General features: G+C 37.6%; 1 protein-coding gene across 1 annotated transcript in view; it reads left to right on the top strand.

The window, feature by feature from the left end:
- Positions 1 to 18,272, top strand: part of IL1RAPL1 (interleukin 1 receptor accessory protein like 1) — a 653,817-nt gene that overhangs the window by 612,685 nt on the left and 22,860 nt on the right. The window lies entirely within an intron of this gene.

The raw sequence follows: 18,272 nt of genomic DNA, 5'->3' as shown, positions 1-18,272 counted from the left end.
TAGATATTGAATTGTTTGAAATTATAGACGATTGTAAAATTTGAGCCATGCCTTTTAGTTGGTGAAAATTTTCATGTACATCGCAGAGAAAAATATATTTTTTCTACATTATGCTAAGTGAAAACTTTCTGGATGTTCTCTTACTCAGCAAATTCACAATGATTTTAATTTCAAAGCACATGTTTAATCCTAAACTCTTTGAGGTTGGAAAAGAAAGAGAATGCCGAAGACTGTTCCCCTCACTTTAGTGGACAATAGATTCTCTTTGAATAATGTTACTGAAAGCTATTAAAACAGACACTTCTGTTGTCAAGGTGACTATAATATTAAAATACTTTACTTTTGGGGGGATGTTAACAGAGGGAAAAGGTAAGCAGCAGTTAGTAAGCAACATGATTGTTTGTTTCTCTAGCTTAACACATATATTCAGTCAATGAAGGGATTTAGAGTAGAAATATTATACATATAAAAGGACAGAAATAGCTTCTCACGGTTGGAAGCAATTTAAATGTGTAATTGAACTACTCCATAACATCTTCCTCAGTGATCGGTCAGCTTATACTGGATCACATTCCTCCTCAAGGAAGCCAATTGTATCTTTGGAAAAACATAACTATTACAAAGCATTCCTATTTCACTGTCTGTCTACTCCTTGACCCCACTTTCAATCTCTCTTCCCCAAAATAGCCCTTCAAAAGTTTGAGGACCGTCACCATAATCCTTCTGGGCCTTCATTTCCCTAGATTCAACTTCTTTAGTTCCTTTTATTCATTCTTCTTTTATGTGGATAAAATACTTGCACCATTCTGGTTACTCTCTTGAGCAACATATATTTCTTTTTAGGACAAAGTAGGAGTGACAGTTAAAGTACGGAAGCTGGGTTGTTTCCAAGAAGGATACAATTATTAAAGCTCTCTTCTAGCAGCCAGGCACACAGCCAGGAAGGGGCACACAGCCCCACGCTATTTTTAGCATGTGTGGCCTAAGGTTAAGTTGCCCATAGCTACAGAAGCTTCTAGTACTACAAAAATAAATGACTGAGGAATCAAGGAAATTGTTTGAAAAAACTTTTCCAATACTGTCTAATTCCCCAAACATGAAGAAGAAAGTAGTGGACAATGTTAGAGCACTCTTGAATACTTAGATCTTCCACAGTGTTTTTCAAAGATGTATTTATGCCAACAGCATTTTATTCTTAATAAAATAAAAGCAGTAAGAAGCCAAAAAGAGTTCTTCAAGGTCATGTTCTCCAAAAGTCCCTCTTAAAGTTAGTGTTCACCTTCCTTTTAAGGGAGCTGCAGCAAATAAGTCATCAATTCACAGTGACAGCAGTGTGGAATGGTCTACCCCAACCATCTACGGGGAAAAACAAAGGACTCTAGTTAACAGATGGCATAACTGCAAGTTCCCCAGCCCTGAAAGGTTCAGAAGGTCAAGACACAGCACATGTGAGCTGATAGTTTGAGTCTTTGATCATAGGGTCCCTGAAAGAGTTAAATTGCTGTCATGCTAGCAATTATGTAATGACCAGATGTGTTACTGTATTGCTTGAGGGGCTTCCCTGGTGGCGCAGCGGTTAAGAATCCACCTGCTAATGCAGGGGACACGGGTTTGAGACCTGGTCCAGGAAGATCCCACATGCCGCGGAGCAACTAAGCCCATTCACCACAACTACTGAGCTGCTGAGCCTGCCCTCTGGAGCCCGCAAGCCACAACTACTGAGCCCCCATGCCACAACTACTGAGCCCCCGTGCCACAACTACTGAAGCCCGCACGCCTAGAGCCTGTGCTCTGCAACAAGTGAAGCCACTGCAATGAGAAGCCTGCGCACCGCAACGAAGAGTAGCCCCCACTCACTTCAGCTAGAGAAAGCCCGCATGCAGCAACGAAGACCCAACGCAGCCAAAAATAAAATAAATAAATTTTTAAAAAAAGAAAAGGAAGATCCTTGCTTGGGAATATTCAGAGTTGTTGATTCCTGCAGCCAGGGAAGGTACTTGGACAGTTAGGATCATGTCACATGCTATACAGAGAACTAGGTTATACAGTGAAACAGAGACAAAGGGCCATGGGGCCATATTAGTGTATGACTACCCTGCCTCTTATTCCTCACTCTAGTCCCTGGCCTGACAAGCTTGAGGGTTAGATCCTTGTTCCAAAAAGAACCAAAGCAAAGAGTAGAGCAACATTCACTACTGTGCTATTTCTTGTCTCCACCATTGCCTATTGAATTGAATTCCATATATGTCTCTGAATCTTTTACCCAGATGTCTTTGCTTAGATTCCTAATTGCTGCTACCCGATTCGACCACACATCAAACACTGACCTTCAGTTTCCCTCCAAAACCCCGCCCTTTTATTTTCCTTTCATTTTTACGTTTTCCATTTCTCTAACACAAACAATTCTCCAGATGGGTACTCAGCAGCACTGTGCTCTGGCCTCTGGGCTAGCCCCTCTTGCACCGATCAGGCAGTCCTAAATTTCTTACTCATCCGCTGAGTTTTTCGTCCATACTCTAATTCTGGATGACCTCACAGCGTGGACATGTTTACTGTCTGGAGCAAAGTAGTTTAATGTTTAAGGGTTTGGACTCTGGAGCAAGGCTGTCTGTATGAAACCTACTCTCTGCTTACTAGCTATGCTATCTTGGACAAATCCCTTATTCTCTGTGAGCCTCAAATTCCTCTTGTGTAAAAGGGGAATAATAATAGTACCTTCCATATAGAGTAGCTATGAGGATTTAATAAATGAATATATATCAATATGTATCACAATGTCTGACACATATTTATCACCTGGTAAACGTTAGCAGCTATTACATGATTTTTCTACTCCAACTACATGATGTTCTGGCTAATTTAGGATGCAGCAATAATGTGTTCCATTAAAAACTCCCTGAAATCTAATTTATCGTTCATTAAAATGGTCAGCTGCAGCTCCAGCAATTTTGTTCCGTTGATTCTGTATTTTTCTTTATAACAGATTTACTTTAGTTTGAATGTGCTGTCCGAAAGGAGATCTTCATTTATTTATTCATGCATTTAATGATAATTGTTAAGAACCTACTATGTGTCTGGCACTCATAAAATTAAATGAACAGGGAATAAGAACCAATATAATTTGAAATGCCATCATCTGCTTTTTAAATTACATTGATATTAAGCACTTCTAATGTATTGATAGAATTGTGCTTCTAGGGAATGTTTGGCTTTGAAGCTGTCACATTAAGGGAATGTTCATTAACAGTCCTGTTGTGAATGGTTATGTTTAGATATATCGATTACAGTATTATGGCACTTCATTCATCACGAAGTAGTTTGGGGACTGGCAAAGTATCTACCTCAGAGACTAGCACTAGTTAATAATGATAAATATCTGTTTTTTCTCTATTCCCCCTCAAACCCATTTTAATTGTTGCATGTGCAGTCTCTCTCTCCCCCTCCCTCCCTCTCTCCCTCCAAAGAGTGTAATCAATGGGAATTAGACTTGCTCTATAAACTCCCTAGTCCTCGGAATATCTTTAGTAATGTAATTAACATGTACATCATTTAGGACGCATTGTTTTAAAGCCAGATGAATTTAGACCCAGTGGAGTCCTTATCCCTTCTTATAATGAATCATTTTTGTACTCTGTGCCCCTATCCTTGTTGGTATTTACCTAGTGCATTTATTTGCTGAGAGATACAGTAAGACTGTAGAACTGTTTAAAGCTCTCTCGGGGCTCATCCTTTGACATCTTCGACCATAGATTTCAGAATATGGAAAAGCCAAACTTTGCCCAGACATCAAAACCTCCTACATCTCTTTATGGCTGCATCTCCCTAAAAAGACCATGACCCATTAAAAACTGAGTAGACATCCACAGAAGAGTCACTTTTACTGAGTCGTTACTGTGGGGGAGGAAAAATCATTTTCCCTCTACCTTTCTAGGTTCTTGGCTGAGACACACCGTGTAATAAAAGCTAGATTAACAGGAGAAAAACAAACATAAATTTAATAGCATATATTCCTCCTGTATACGTGGGAGAACCCAGGAAAGCTGAGTAACTCCCTGAAGTGGCCCAAGCCAGCACCTTAATTACCATCTCCAGCTAAAGACAAAACAAGGTGTTGGGGAGCAGGGAGGTGGCCCGGAAAAGCACAGTAACCATGGGCATGGTTGTTCTGCAGATTTAATTCTCTGCCTTCTCCACTGATGAGTTTCTGGAGATTCAGAGTCATCCTCTCCCTGGTACAGCAAGGGAAACACCCTTACAAATGAGGATTTCTTTTATAAATGTAAATATCTCTTACAAAGAGTAACTTCTACTCGGTTTTTAGAGCTTCTCCTGTGTCTGCTGTCTCTTAAAAATAATCAGCCTTAAATAATGTTTATATCAAAGAGGCATATTTTCGGAGGGTATATTCTGTCCCTCTTCTTTGCTTGTGCAATGCCAAAATATTAAAGAACTTTAGTTATGTTGCTGCAGCATCTCCAAATCAGAGCCATCAGGTTTAACAAATTCTCTCTTTGGATAAGATCTGACATTTTGAAGTCAAAGTTTTATTCTATCCTGTAACATTTTTCTTGCTTCTCTGCTCCTCAGTTATGTAAGACATTTAATCTGACCTCAATTCTTTTTTTTTTCTTGGCAACTAACACCAAAACAAATAAACAAATAAAAACCACGTTGGAGGCTATTATGGATGCCAAGAGCACAAATTGTCTGGTACTAGTGATTTTGTACCTTTGAGTTTCTTGATATGGACATTGCAACAAGATTATTTGACTGCCACCAAAATTACAGGCATGAAAACTAAACTTTTGAGCTATTTCCTCAGATATAGAATATATGATTTAAGTGAGGTTAACTCCAAGTTATTTTTGCCTCAACAGTGGAATATCTTTTCAAAGGTCTGTTGATCCCAGTTTTTCTTGATCAGCTACAGCATGGATATTTGTAACGTAGCATAGTTTTGCCTTTCAGTCCTTTTGGTTATTGTTTTCCTAAGTGTGAATTGGAATATCCAAGCAGCATCTTTGTTAGGAAAGAAAAGGACCACTCTTAGCTGATGATTAGCTTATTTCTCAATTAATAAGTAACAAGGGAATGATCCAGGACCACACCCATATTGAGAGCCGAGAATGATAAGCCCTTCAGTTTTTATCATTCCTGTTAACCATGTGGGCCAGAGCTCTTAGTATTTAATTTATATATGGGCATAGTCATTGGAAGTCCTTTATTTTGTTTGTTTTCCTAACTAAATGTTAAATTCTTAATAAAGATCTTTAACTTGTACTTCTCTCTTATATCTTTAACTTGTACATCATCACATAAATGTGATGTACGGGATGGTTAAAGTTCAGTAAGGAATCTCCAGATTGAACTTTTAAATGCCCCCGAGGCGAGGAAGGCAAGCCAAACACTCGCCATCATGCTTGCCTGTAATACCTGTAGCTTTGGGTGAATTCCTCACTTTCTGAGGTCCCCCAAATATCCTGAGGTTCCTGCACCTGCCAGGAAGTGACCTGCCTTACTCCCCTGGTAAGGCTGCCGGGAACCCTGTAAGCAAGGTGCCAGGCTGTTTTTCCAAAGGGCCTTATTGGCTCCATAAAGTCAACCTTAGTTCCTTAAAGCTGTCTGGTCATATCTGAGTCTATGCATGTCTCTCTCAAATAAGACATTCCAGTGAAAACCTTGGTAATATAACAAATTTCCAATTGTGTCCTGTTCCAAGGAGAACAGATTCTTATTGAACTTATGTAAATATAACTAGAATGCCCTGAAAATAAGAGTATTCACCATGAGTTTCTGAATTCTGGAGGGATCAGGTAGGGAGAAAAATATAAATGTTTCAATTCTGCTTATAAAGATATAACTTACCAAATTGCTGTTAAGTCATAGTGTAAGATTAAAGGTTTTCTTATATCTGAAAAACAAAGATTAAAAATGTAGTTATAGTTCAGACAAAAAAGTCAAAATTATAATCATATTCATCAATTTATTCAGTCCCATGTGATTAATTCTTGTTGCTCTTATCTTTTGTTAGCAGTTTTGTGAAGCCATCAGTTTTTTGATTAGAGTTCTATAATTTCTTACCCAATTCAGTGGTATCATCTGAAAGTTATCAGAAGGATACATTGTCAAAAAGTCCTTTCTATGGATCTTCTTGAAGATGAAGTTTTTGTTTTGTTTGCAAAAGCATCAGAGTAAAACAATAATTGTCAATAAATGACAAAAGTCTTAAAATGGCATGGTTAAAGATCTGATTCACTGTAGTGCAATTGAAAAGGAAATTTGATTATTTCTGTGACATAAAGTTTTAAGATAATAACTAGAATTATGGCTAATAACGTTGTACCAGGAAATATCTGAATTTTATGAATTTTATATAATTTCTAGAACATTTATATTAATAACATTTACCCAAATAATATAACCTAAGAACATTTATCATCACTTATTTGACAATGCTTCCCATATCATTTAGCATACCCAATAAGCCTAATTAGTTTAATATCTCTCTTTTATAAGGAGAGAAAGCAAATATTTTGAGGTATTCCAGGGGCCTTTTGGAAAACCCCCAAATTATTTCCAGGTCAATAAGACTTCATCAGAATTTTACTTGTGGGAAGTTTGTCAAAAATATCAAAAAATTTTAAAACACTTGTCAAATAGGATCCTAGGTCACTATGAAACAATACTTAGTTATTCACTTAATCAGAATGACAAAGACTTCACAGGCAAATACAGAAAGTTAAATAGTTGTAAAACAACTTAGCTCTTATAATATTTGAAGAGACTCGGGTTTCTTTCCTAAATAGTCAGAGACCTGATAAAGATAAAACATAGAATTTTTGTTTTTCTAGACAGATGCCATTAATGATAAAGAAAATATTTGTTTACAATTGCTTATTAAGAGCAGACCAATGATCTAAAAAAAAACCTTTGTGCTTTTAACAGAAAGCAAAACCAAATTCTAATTTTGTACAAGTGTACCTTTGATACTGAAATTTATTCACATAATTAAATTTATCCCCATCTTAGCCAGCTTGATCACACATAAAATTTCTTTCCCAAGATCCCTTTTTCACAAAACTTCTACAACTTTCTATGGCCACTTTAATTTGCCCCTTTTTCTCTTTCCCAGTTTGAAATAATCAGCTCTAGGACAAAAATCACTTTTATTTCTCTCAACAAAAATGCACCTCCATTATCTCATGCCTTTTCTTACCCAAAAATACATTTTACTTCCCTTGCATACAGAATTGTTTCCCTTATTATCTCTAGTATCCTTAATCACATGTAATAATTAGAAACCTTAATTTCTAGCGAAAACAAAGAAATAATTGTGAACCTACATTAGCATTTTGTGGTGTGGAAAATTTATAAATACACTTTTTTAAAAATTTCAGCTCTTTTAATTTTTTATTGAAGTATAGTTGATTTACAATATTGTGCCTATAAATACCTTTTATAATTTCTAGAAATATATGCCCTTTTAAATAGTGCAATCTTTCAATGTGGCACAAGACATGGTTACTAAAAGACTGAAATTCATCTTTAGTTTCTCCGCAATAGGAAGTCAAAAGTAGATAAGACTATGTCCAATAATTAATGTTTTATTATTTTATCTTATTTGGAAATGATCTAGATATTTAATGAATTTCCATCATTTAATTTGATCTAGCAAAACCCTAAGGGTGTTAAGTTACCAGAAAGATTTGGGGACCTATTTAAGTAAACAATCATCGTTTTAGAAAGTTCACCTGAAAACTCTTATCTCATTTACATCTATTTAATACATTTGTTTTTAATAATTGCACTTAGATTACCCCTAAAGATTTTATGAGACATTAAAGCAGTTAACCATCTTAAGTTATTTTTCTTGTTGACAAATTTTGTAGCAGAGATAACATGAACTTATTTGACTTTTAGTAAACCTAGGTAGAATAAAAGTATTGTACTGAATGCTGATAACTCTAAAGGTACACCTGTTTTAATTAAACCAGTAAGTTTAAATTTGCTTTTATTGACTAAAGATTAATCATAGATCACATGAAGTTAAAAAACATTTGCGTTAGTTCCTATGACATTTAGAAATAATTTATGTAAGCATTTACTTTAAGCTGAGTAAATAGAGCTCTTTTACAAATTAATTATGGCATGACCATCTAGAGATCTAAAAATAACCCTATCTGTAATGTACACACCAGAGAGAATATTCCCACTGGTCCTAAAGGCAAGCTGGGTCTACCTCACCACACCCTTGCCCACGATCTTTGCAGATATCTCTGGTGATAGCTCTATTCTGGGAACAGGTCCTTTATTTAAATTATTTTAGGCAACTAAGACAGATGTAAAAAGAAAAACTTCCTGAGTTTCTATTTCTTAAAAATAACCAGACTAAGGCCTCCCTGGTGGCGCAGTGGTTGGGAGTCCGCCTGCCGATGCAGAGGACACGGGTTCGTGCCCCGTTCTGGGAGGATCCCGCGTGCCGCGGGGCGGCTGGGCCTGTGAGCCGTGGCCGCTGACTCTGCACGTCCGGAGCCTGTGCTCCGCAACGGGAGAGACCACAGCAGGGAGAGGCCCGCGTACCGGAAAAAATAAAAAAGAACCAGACTAAGTTGATCCTCATACCAAAGAGACACATTTTGGGGTGGCAAAATTTGCTCCCCTACACCACTCTTGGAAAGTCAACCCAAAGTCCCTAGAGCAGTGCTTTACCATCTTCTGTTGTGGTTGTTATCGCAATCTTTACAGTACACAGAAATCACCTAGGAAGTTTGTTAAAAAGTGATTCAAAGTCACTCATCTGGGACTTCCCTTGTTGTCCAGCGGTTAAGATTCTGCACTTCCACTGCAGCGGGCATGGGTTCGATCCCTGGTTGGGGAAGTAAGATCCCACATGTCGCGTGGTGCAGCAAAAAAATCATTAGTTTGAGGTGAACTCCAGATTTGAATTTCAAACAAGTTTCTTGATGCTGCTGGTCTGTGGACCACAGTTGGCATACCAAGGTCTTTGCCTAGGCAATAGGTACTCTAATAAACTTGGTAGAATCTAACAGGTGAAAAGCAACTAGCTCTCTTGAGTTCACTGTTGCCATCACAGAGGAATGAAATAGGGGTATAGCCAGTCACTGGGACTAATTCTAACTAATTGCCTCATTCTTTTTACGTGGTCAACACCTTTGAATCTGTTTGAACGTTTGTACATTGCCCTCACATCTAGTCTTAATGAGGTTACTTGCCTCATGTATTCAATGAAATTGTGCTTTATAGAACACATTTGCTACTCAGAGAGATGTCTGAAAGAGCACTGTCTTCAAGTATTAAATAATTAACCTCTTAAATGAAGAGGGCCTTCATTGTTGGACACAGTTCCTCCATATCCCTTTTTAAAAAGGAAATCCACTTAGGGATGTCTCAACAACCTATATATGGATATATACATATATTTCAATCTATGCAAATAGGCTGTATACAGTGTTCAGCCTGTGCAAATAGCAGTTCCCAAGGAGGAACAAGATATATGATGGGCAGTAAGTACTGCTAATTTCCTGGGTTTTTTTTGTTTGTTTGTTTGTTTGTTTTGGTTTTTTTGCGGTACGCGGGCCTCTCACAGTTGTGGCCTCTCCCGTTGCGGAGCACAGGCTCCGGACGCGCAGGCTCAGCGGCCATGGCTCACGGGCCCAGCCGCTGCGCGGCATGTGGGATCTTCCCGGACCGGGGCACGAACCCGTGTCCCCTGCATCGGCAGGCGGACTCTCAACCACTGCACCACCAGGGAAGCCCTAATTTCCTGTTTTAAACACTTGTATTCAGCTAAATTTCAATTATGTGTAGTAAGGAAGGGCAGACAGTGTGAAGATTGAACCTCCACATATTATTGGTCAATGATATGATCGCAAAACAGGCAAAGAAAAAAATAACACAGTAACAGAACCTGGATAAACAGTTTCTATGTGTTCAGAAGTTCAAATCATTTTTTACAGGCGTCTTTCTAGCATCTAAAGAGGTTATAAAAACACAAGTAAACCTACAGTGAGAGCAGAGGGAATTCACTGGAACTCAGATCTTTGTCTTGGAAAGTAACACACAGGCACTTTAGAAAATAATAATTCAGTTTAAGATATTTGCAAGAAGCCTACAGATATCATTGGGCACGCACATAGCACAATTCCACATATGTGATCAGAGATCACAAGCAGAATAGCATATCCATGGCCACTACCCACCAACACACCATTCACTTTTACTTCTCAGAACTACCTTAATATTCTCATTATTTCTGGGTCAGGACAACCTATTGACTGACAATTCTTCATATCCTGCTCAAAGTCTCACTTCACTGCTGGTTAAAGATGATTCATATAATGCTGTTGTATGAGAAAGCAATAAATCATTCCCATTCACTAAAGATGAATTAAGTTCCAGCTCTGGGCAAGGCACTGGGTTAGTTGTCCTCAGTAGTTGAGTCACTGCTGCCAGCAGGATGTCTATCACCGTCCTGGGGCATGAAAGCAACATTGTTGGGGAGAGGAAGATGGCTGTGCATTTTTATGGCTGTGAATTCCTGCACTCGGTTGAGAAATGGCACAACTGGGTCAAAAATGCAAGGTATAACTTTTAATAAGCAGTTCCCTGTATATCGAACTTTGACAACCAGGTCAGTAAAGTGAGAAGTTAGACGTGACACATAAAAAAATGCTAACTACTCTCTCAGGTCATATAGTAGGAAAAAACGTGTTGATTTCCAATAAATTTCCATGGTAACTTGTATTAGATTTTAGTGCTGAGAATTACATTTGCCATCTGTAAGAAATATGTTAGCTATTAGTCTCTATTTTTAGGGCACATATACTATTTTTAGCATGTGTTCTATGAAGGATGATATATCTGGAGGTAGATTTCTCTAAATTAAAGATGGACATTTAAATGCTATTAAAATAGATTTTGTTTGTACTTCACGAAAAGAAATCCAGTGGTATATTTAAGAAAGCACAAAAAGGTCATTTTAAAGGTCACCCAGGAATCATTACCATGAATTAGAATTTGATATGAATGAGGATTGACTGAAAAATTGTGAACAGGGATGAAGAAATGGACAGTTACTTGAGAGTGTATTTGACTCTTCACTTGTGTGTGACCTAAAGCAAGTCTCTTTATGTCATTGTTCTTCATTTTTATCATTTGTTAACTAATTGTCCTTAAGCCACAGTGCAGTAATCTTGTAAGACCATATTAAACTCCGGGTGACTAATAGTATCTATTAGCCCATTCATCAGATTTTATAGGTTCTCAGAGTTTTGAGTCATTGTACCTCATTTTGCAAATCTTGAAAGTGAAATGAAACAGTTGTTCTTCCCAGGAATTTTCTTATAGTTTTAAGTGTTTGTAAAGTTAACTCAGATCTTTAGATAAGTTCCTGTAACTGCAGAATAGAAATTATAATTCCTTAAGGTATGCTATGGCAGATCAAAGTACTGACTGGTAATGGTTACCAAATTCATGGAAACTAAAATGGAAGAGGCCATTATCAAAAGCTAAAGAATGATACTTAGATCAGCCTGACTTAGATCAGTTTGGAATTCTAATTCTAGTATGAAATATAAAGTGAATATAACTTGAAAACTCATTTATACTACTTCACCATTTCAAGGTAATGACTCACAACTGCTTGGGTGCATTTCTAATTCTCCCCAAGTGAACAAATGCATCTATATTATTTAACTATATCACTATCGAAAGTAGCTAAAAGGAATACATTAAAGATGTCACAACAGAATTCCGTATTGGCCATCATCTTGTGCAGATTAATGTCAGTGGCAACTCAGTAGTCCCGTAAAAGTTGATAATATTAAAAAATATATTTTCAACTTGCCACGTGGCATGTGGGATCTCAGATCCCTGACCAGGGATCAAACCCGCACCCCCTACAGTAAAAGCACGGAGTCTTAACCACTGGTCTGCCAGGAAAGTCTGTCAACTTTTAACTGTTCTCAGACCAGTTTAGCTTCCTTGTCTGTAAAACAATGCAATTAGACTAAATGAAATTTGAAATTTGAAATCCATATTTTCTCTAAAGTGGGATTATGATTTTTTAAAAATATTTATTTATTTTTGGCTGTGTTGGGTCTTCGTTTCTGTGCGAGGGATTTCTCTAGTTGCAGCAAGCGGGGGCCACTCTTCATCGCAGCGTGCGGGCCTCTCACTATCGTGGCCTCTCTTGTTACGGAGCACAGGCTCCAGGCGCACAGGCTCAGTAGTTGTGGCTCACGGGCCTAGTTGCTCCGTGGCAAGTGGGATCCTCCCAGACCAGGGCTTGGACCCGTGTCCCCTGCATTGGCAGGCAGATTCTCAACCACTGCGCCACCAGGGAAGCCCCTGGGATTATGTTTTAACCTGCTTTTTCAGGGAATGTTTGTAAACTGTTGCAAAAAAAACATGGTTATTATTTATATAGAGAAAAACTCCCTATTGGTGTTAAATAATTCCTGCTAGACTTGCCTGGCTGAACTAGGCATCTATAAATGATGATTGGGTAAACAGACAGGTGAATGAAAAATTAATTAGGCTAAAGAGTTTGCCATAAGGGCTCTTAGCAAAACACAGATTATAAACCACCTTGGATAACTCTATTCCAAACTGTCCAGAGTAAAAGGCAAAATATAAGCTATTTTGAAGTGTTAGCATGTAAAACTATAGGTCACTTGCCCCTGTTAAGTTCAATTGAAACCTAATACACTAGAAAGAGATGCATTTAAAAAAATTTTAACTGAAGTAGTAATAGTGGTTATCTCAGGGCAGTCTGATTCCATGTGACCTTTAATTTCTTTTTCTTATTGTTATATGATTTTCAAAATTTTTACAGTAAACATATTTTATAGAGTCAGGAAAAAAGGTGAGAAAAAATAAATGTATTTTGATACAGTCTGAAGAATTTTAAAATTCTTACAGGAAACCTACCATTAATCTGTTTGCTATAAAATCAAGTTATTTCCACATTTTGAAAATATGTTAAAATATGTTTCCTTGGGCTTCCCTGGTGGTGCAGTGATTGAGAGTCCGCCTGCCGATGCAGGGGACACGGGTTCGTGCCCCGGTCCGGGAAGATCCCACAGGCCGCGGAGCGGCTGGGCCCGTGAGCCATGGCCACTGAGCCTGCGCATCCGGAGCCTGTGCTCCGCAACGGGAGAGGCCACAACAGTGAGAGGCCTGCATACTGCAAAAAAAAAAAAAAATCTGTTTCCTTGAATGTATTCTTGCTTCCACTTTATATCTGTCTGTATTAGAAAACATTGCATGTTAGGGGACACCTTGACTTTTGCATTTTCTCAAACCACTGCTAATTTTCACACACCAAAAATCAATACATAGAGTGAGACAATAAGATAGTGCCTTACTCTTTGTGAAGCAGGGCAGTGTTATCGCTGTTTTGGTAAAAGAGAATTCATTATTGAGGACAGACTTTTCATATATCCTGACAACACAGGCCACTAAAACATATGAGCCACCCACTTTATTCTCAACTTTGTCGTGGCTTAAGGAACTTTTTACTGTTCCCTTAGGAGGAATCAAGGAATGGTAGGTTCTGCCATTGATAGTTCCCAAAGCATGCCTATTCCTTCATAGAGGGTTGATGGGAGAAAAAGAAAAAACTTAAATGTTGATAAATTCTTGATGAGTATCTCTTTACAAAATGAGAAAGGAAGGCAAACTTACCACTATTTTCCTCAACATTTTTATGTTTTCAGAAAACAGAGAGTGGTCAAAAAAGATTCAAAAGGGATAAGAAATGGATTTTTCTGTTATGTCCTTTGAGGGAAATGATCCAGCATACGGTTTTATTATTGTTTTTGCCTTAATAGTCTCTAGCTCTGTGGAATCACCAAGATTTTTTTTTTTTTTTTTTTTTTTTTTTTGCGGTACGCGGGCCTCTCACTGTTGTGGCCTCTCCCGTTGCGGAGCACAGGCTCCGGATGCGCAGGCTCAGCAGCCATGGCTCACGGGCCCAGCCGCTCCGCGGCATGTGGGATCTTCCCGGACCGGGGCACGAACCCACGTCCCCTGCATCGGCAGGCGACTCTCAACCACTGCGCCACCAGGGAAGCCCTCACCAAGATTTTGAATGAAACTTGTCTCATGAGAGAAACAGCTTTTGCTGAACACGTTTTACCCTAATGCTCTCAATAATTATGAAATAAGTTAAAATCTTAAGGGAAGAAAATTATAATAATAACATAAAATTCTAAAGTTTATCAAAGCATCCCATTCTGTATATTGCAATAACTCCGTTTTTACATGTGTAAAATATTTTATAAATCGATTTTTAACAACTGAATATACTGACTATACTACAGATCATCATACGATTTTTTTTAGAAGTGTTCAGTGTTTCTGTCGAGAGCATGGTTCCTTCTATTGGTTATCTAAGCAGTCCAGATGTTCTGGGTTCTTTGGCCAGTCCAAAGCATTCCCAGTGGAAGACCAAATTCTTTTAACTGTGACTACATATCCTCTGGTGGAGGATTGCTTTTAGGATAAACACTGCAGCCCTTAACAAAAAGGAGTAAAATGGCAATGCCACGTTCCCTCTGACAATTTTCTCTCCAGAGGCGTTTTGTAACATTCCATCTGTGACTGTCTATTTGTATGACATGTTGAAAAGGAAATTCCTAGTAGAGGTAAAACAAATACTTTTTCTTCTAAGAGGTTTTCTTTTAGTCATCAGTGAGGTTTGACACCTTGATATACAATGGCCCTGTCTTCTAAGCTGGTCACTCGAGGCCCATTTAGTTGTTTATTATAGCAGTATCTTTCTTTGTCTGGCTTCTCCCCATCATGCTAAGTTGTACAAGATCTAAGATGACGGAGGCCCCATCTGAATACTTTGTATGTGTCTGTGTGTGCAAAAACCTAATAGTCTGTGTACAGACCACATTATGGTCTTTGGATAGACCTATTTCAAACATTGCTTTCAGAATCCAAAGGGGAAATGTTTTCAGAGATAAAGCTCTGTCTGTGTTAGTAATACCATATGGTACATTTTGAAAATATATGTCAGTTTTCCACTAGGGAGAATCATTGTCCTATTTTTCTGACCTAATTTTAAGAAACCTGACTTAATTGATACCATGAATCCTTCAAACAAATATTTATTTTCAAGGTGCATGCTAGCTGCTTGGAAAAGGAAAAAAAAAAGATAAATATATTCTAGCTGAGAAATCAGAGCATGAATTTGCCTACCATCACCCATCACACCATCCACTTGCTTTCCCCGTACTCCACACCAAACTACTTGCCAAACTCCTTTGCAGCCACTGTCCTGTACTGTGCCACATAGTGTCTGATCCCTATCTCTAAGATCCCCCAACAGAAACACAAATACACACACAAACACCCTGAGTGAGTTGCTCACCCGGTCCTTGGTTATTATTCTTATAGTAGAGCATTTTTTACACCCATATAAAAAGCCTAGCAGAGTGACACTTAGGTGCACAATAAATATTAGCTCTTATTATTTTGTTTTTAAATATTTCCTTGCATGCCTGACTCTACAACTACACATAAGCTCCTTTAAGGCAAGGAGCATATTCCATCCATCATTTTATCACTAGAACCCAAAGCACTACACCTGGTACATTTAACGCACTTACAAAACAAAAAGAAAGTGAATGAGTGAGTGAAAAGACAAAAATGAGTAATAATATCAAAGATGTAAAACAATACTTTCCTCATTCTTTAAGTCTATAAAGATTATGTATGTTGTCATTGGATTTATGGATGAAAGAATCCTTTTTAAATCTGTACTGTGAAGTTGACCACTTTTCTATAGAATGAAGTTTTATCATCAGACTAATAGCCTGTGTATTAATAATTATACCCCATCAGTTGCTTGAACCTCATGACACATTGTCTGGAAAAATGGCTCACAGAGATATTCTTGTCATTTTAGAGTGGGAATGCACAAAAATCTAACTTTTCATTAGCAAAGTACATTTGTTCTTATCCAGTCATCCATTTATTCAAATATTCATTGAGCTCCTACTATGTGTCGGATAGTTTTCAAGGCACTTGAGAGAGAATCAGTTAAAAAATATGAACAAAATAGACAAAAAAAACTTGCCCTGATGGAATTTAAGTTCCAGTGGGAGGAGATAGACAATAGATAATAAATATATTAATAAGAAAATTAAATACTATGTTCTATAATGATAAATGCTATAGTGAAAAATAGAGAAAGGAAAGTGGATACAGCCACAGGTTAGTGACTTGGAATGAGTGGTCAGTGGACCGAGTTGCAAAAGTGTTCTATGAACAAAGACTTGAAGAAGCAAAGTGGGAGGCCCTAAGGTAAAGCAATTGTTTATCATGTAAAATCATGAACAACACTTAGTGGTATAATACAGTATGATAAGTCATCAAAAAAGCTACAGAAAATACAGGTTCTAAGGAGACAAATTGCTTTTAGTTGGAAAAGCTTCACTGAAAGTACAGATCTTAGCCTTACCTTGCAGGATTGGTAGGGTTTTGATAAATGGAAAGAAATTCTAGGTTGGTACAGAATTGGGAAAACATATGTCAAATTCAATTCACATTGGAGGGATAATTCCTGCTGGAGGTTAATCAGCTGCTTCAATTAAAGGAGTGAAGGACCTTGAATGCCAACACAAGGGGTTTGGACTTTTTCCCATGAGCAATGTAAATCAGCTAACAATTACTGAAGAAAATTCCAAGATGAGGACATGTTTTTGGAAGATTAAACTGAAGGCTTTGCAAAGATTATAATAGAATAGTTGTGAATAACTTTAATCCAAAATAATCAACCCAAAATATTCTCAAATTACAATAACACTTGCAATATTGTGATCTTACCGTAATTTCCATATAGCCTCTCCAACTAGATTCACCAGTTATTAACATTTGCCACATTTGCCTTATCTCTCTTCATCTAGTTAGGTAAATAAAAAGATAGAGCTACACTATGTATACAAACACATATTATTGCTGAACCACATGAGAGTAAATTGCAGACATCATGACTAGATTCTTCAACATGAATCTTCCTAAAAACAAGGATATTTTCTGATAAGACCAGAGTATATTTATCAAATTTAGGAAAATTGAAAATGATAGAATGCTATTCACTAATATGTAGTCTATATTCATATTTCAAAGGGTATTCCCATAATATCCTTTTACCACATTTTCCATCCAGAATTATGCAATCCATTTAGTTTTCAAGTCTTTTTAGTCTCTTTTAATCTGGGATTGTTCCTCAACCTTTCTTTGTCTTTCATGGCATTGACATTTTCAAAGAATAGAAACCAGATTTTATTTTTTACTCCTTTTTAGGATATTTACTTATATGTGGCTGGAATACTGCATAGATGATATTATACCTTCTTAATGCATTACATCAGGAGGTACACGATGTCAATTTGTCCCATTACTGGTAATGCTAATTTTGGTCACTTCCTTAAGATTTCTCCCTTAATCATTAATAAATAATCAGTAGGGAGGTACTTTAAGACAGTAGGAATACCCTACCTCATCAATCTTTCACCCATTAACTTTAGCCTCTGTTGATAATTCTTGCCTGAGTCAATTATTATTAGGATGGTGGAAAAATGGTGATTTCTAACTCTATTATTCCTTCTGTATTTGCCAGTTGGCATTCTGCCCTAAAGGAGAGCTTTCCTTTTTATTAATTTGTTTATAATTAATATAAATTCATGGATTCATGTTTTATTTGATTACTGTCATTATTTTAAATTGTCTTTTAATACATGCCACTTGGGACTTCCCTGGTGGCACAGTGGTTAAGACTCCACGCTCCCAACGCAGGGGGCCCAGTTTCGATCCCTGGTCAGGGAACTAGATCCCACATGCATGCTACAACTAAGAGTTCGCATGCCACAACTAAGTATCCCATGTGCCACAACTAGGAGCCCACGTGCCACAACTAGGGAGCCCCTGTGCCACAACTAAGGAGCCAGCGAGCCGCAACTAAGGAGCTCACCTGCCCCAACTAAGACCCAGTGCAGCCAAATAAAAAAAAAAAAACATACCACTTATGAATATTCCCTACTTCATAGAAAAAAATATAAAACAAAACTTACCACCCTTCCTATCTGGTTGGGGAGAGAAAAAAGACATTCCAAGGGTAGGCTCTAGCTAACTGTATAAGGAATGATGCATTTTTTCCATCTAGTCTTTCATTTAATTTTTTGTTTTAATAGTTTATTAATGTGTAACATTTCAGATCCAAGGGCTTATGGGAGCTT

Source organism: Delphinus delphis, chromosome X (genome assembly GCF_949987515.2).
Source record: "Delphinus delphis chromosome X, mDelDel1.2, whole genome shotgun sequence".
NCBI classification, from domain to species: domain Eukaryota; kingdom Metazoa; phylum Chordata; class Mammalia; order Artiodactyla; family Delphinidae; genus Delphinus; species Delphinus delphis.
Note: the sequence above shows the minus strand (reverse complement) of the source record. Positions and strands in the feature narration are given on the sequence as shown.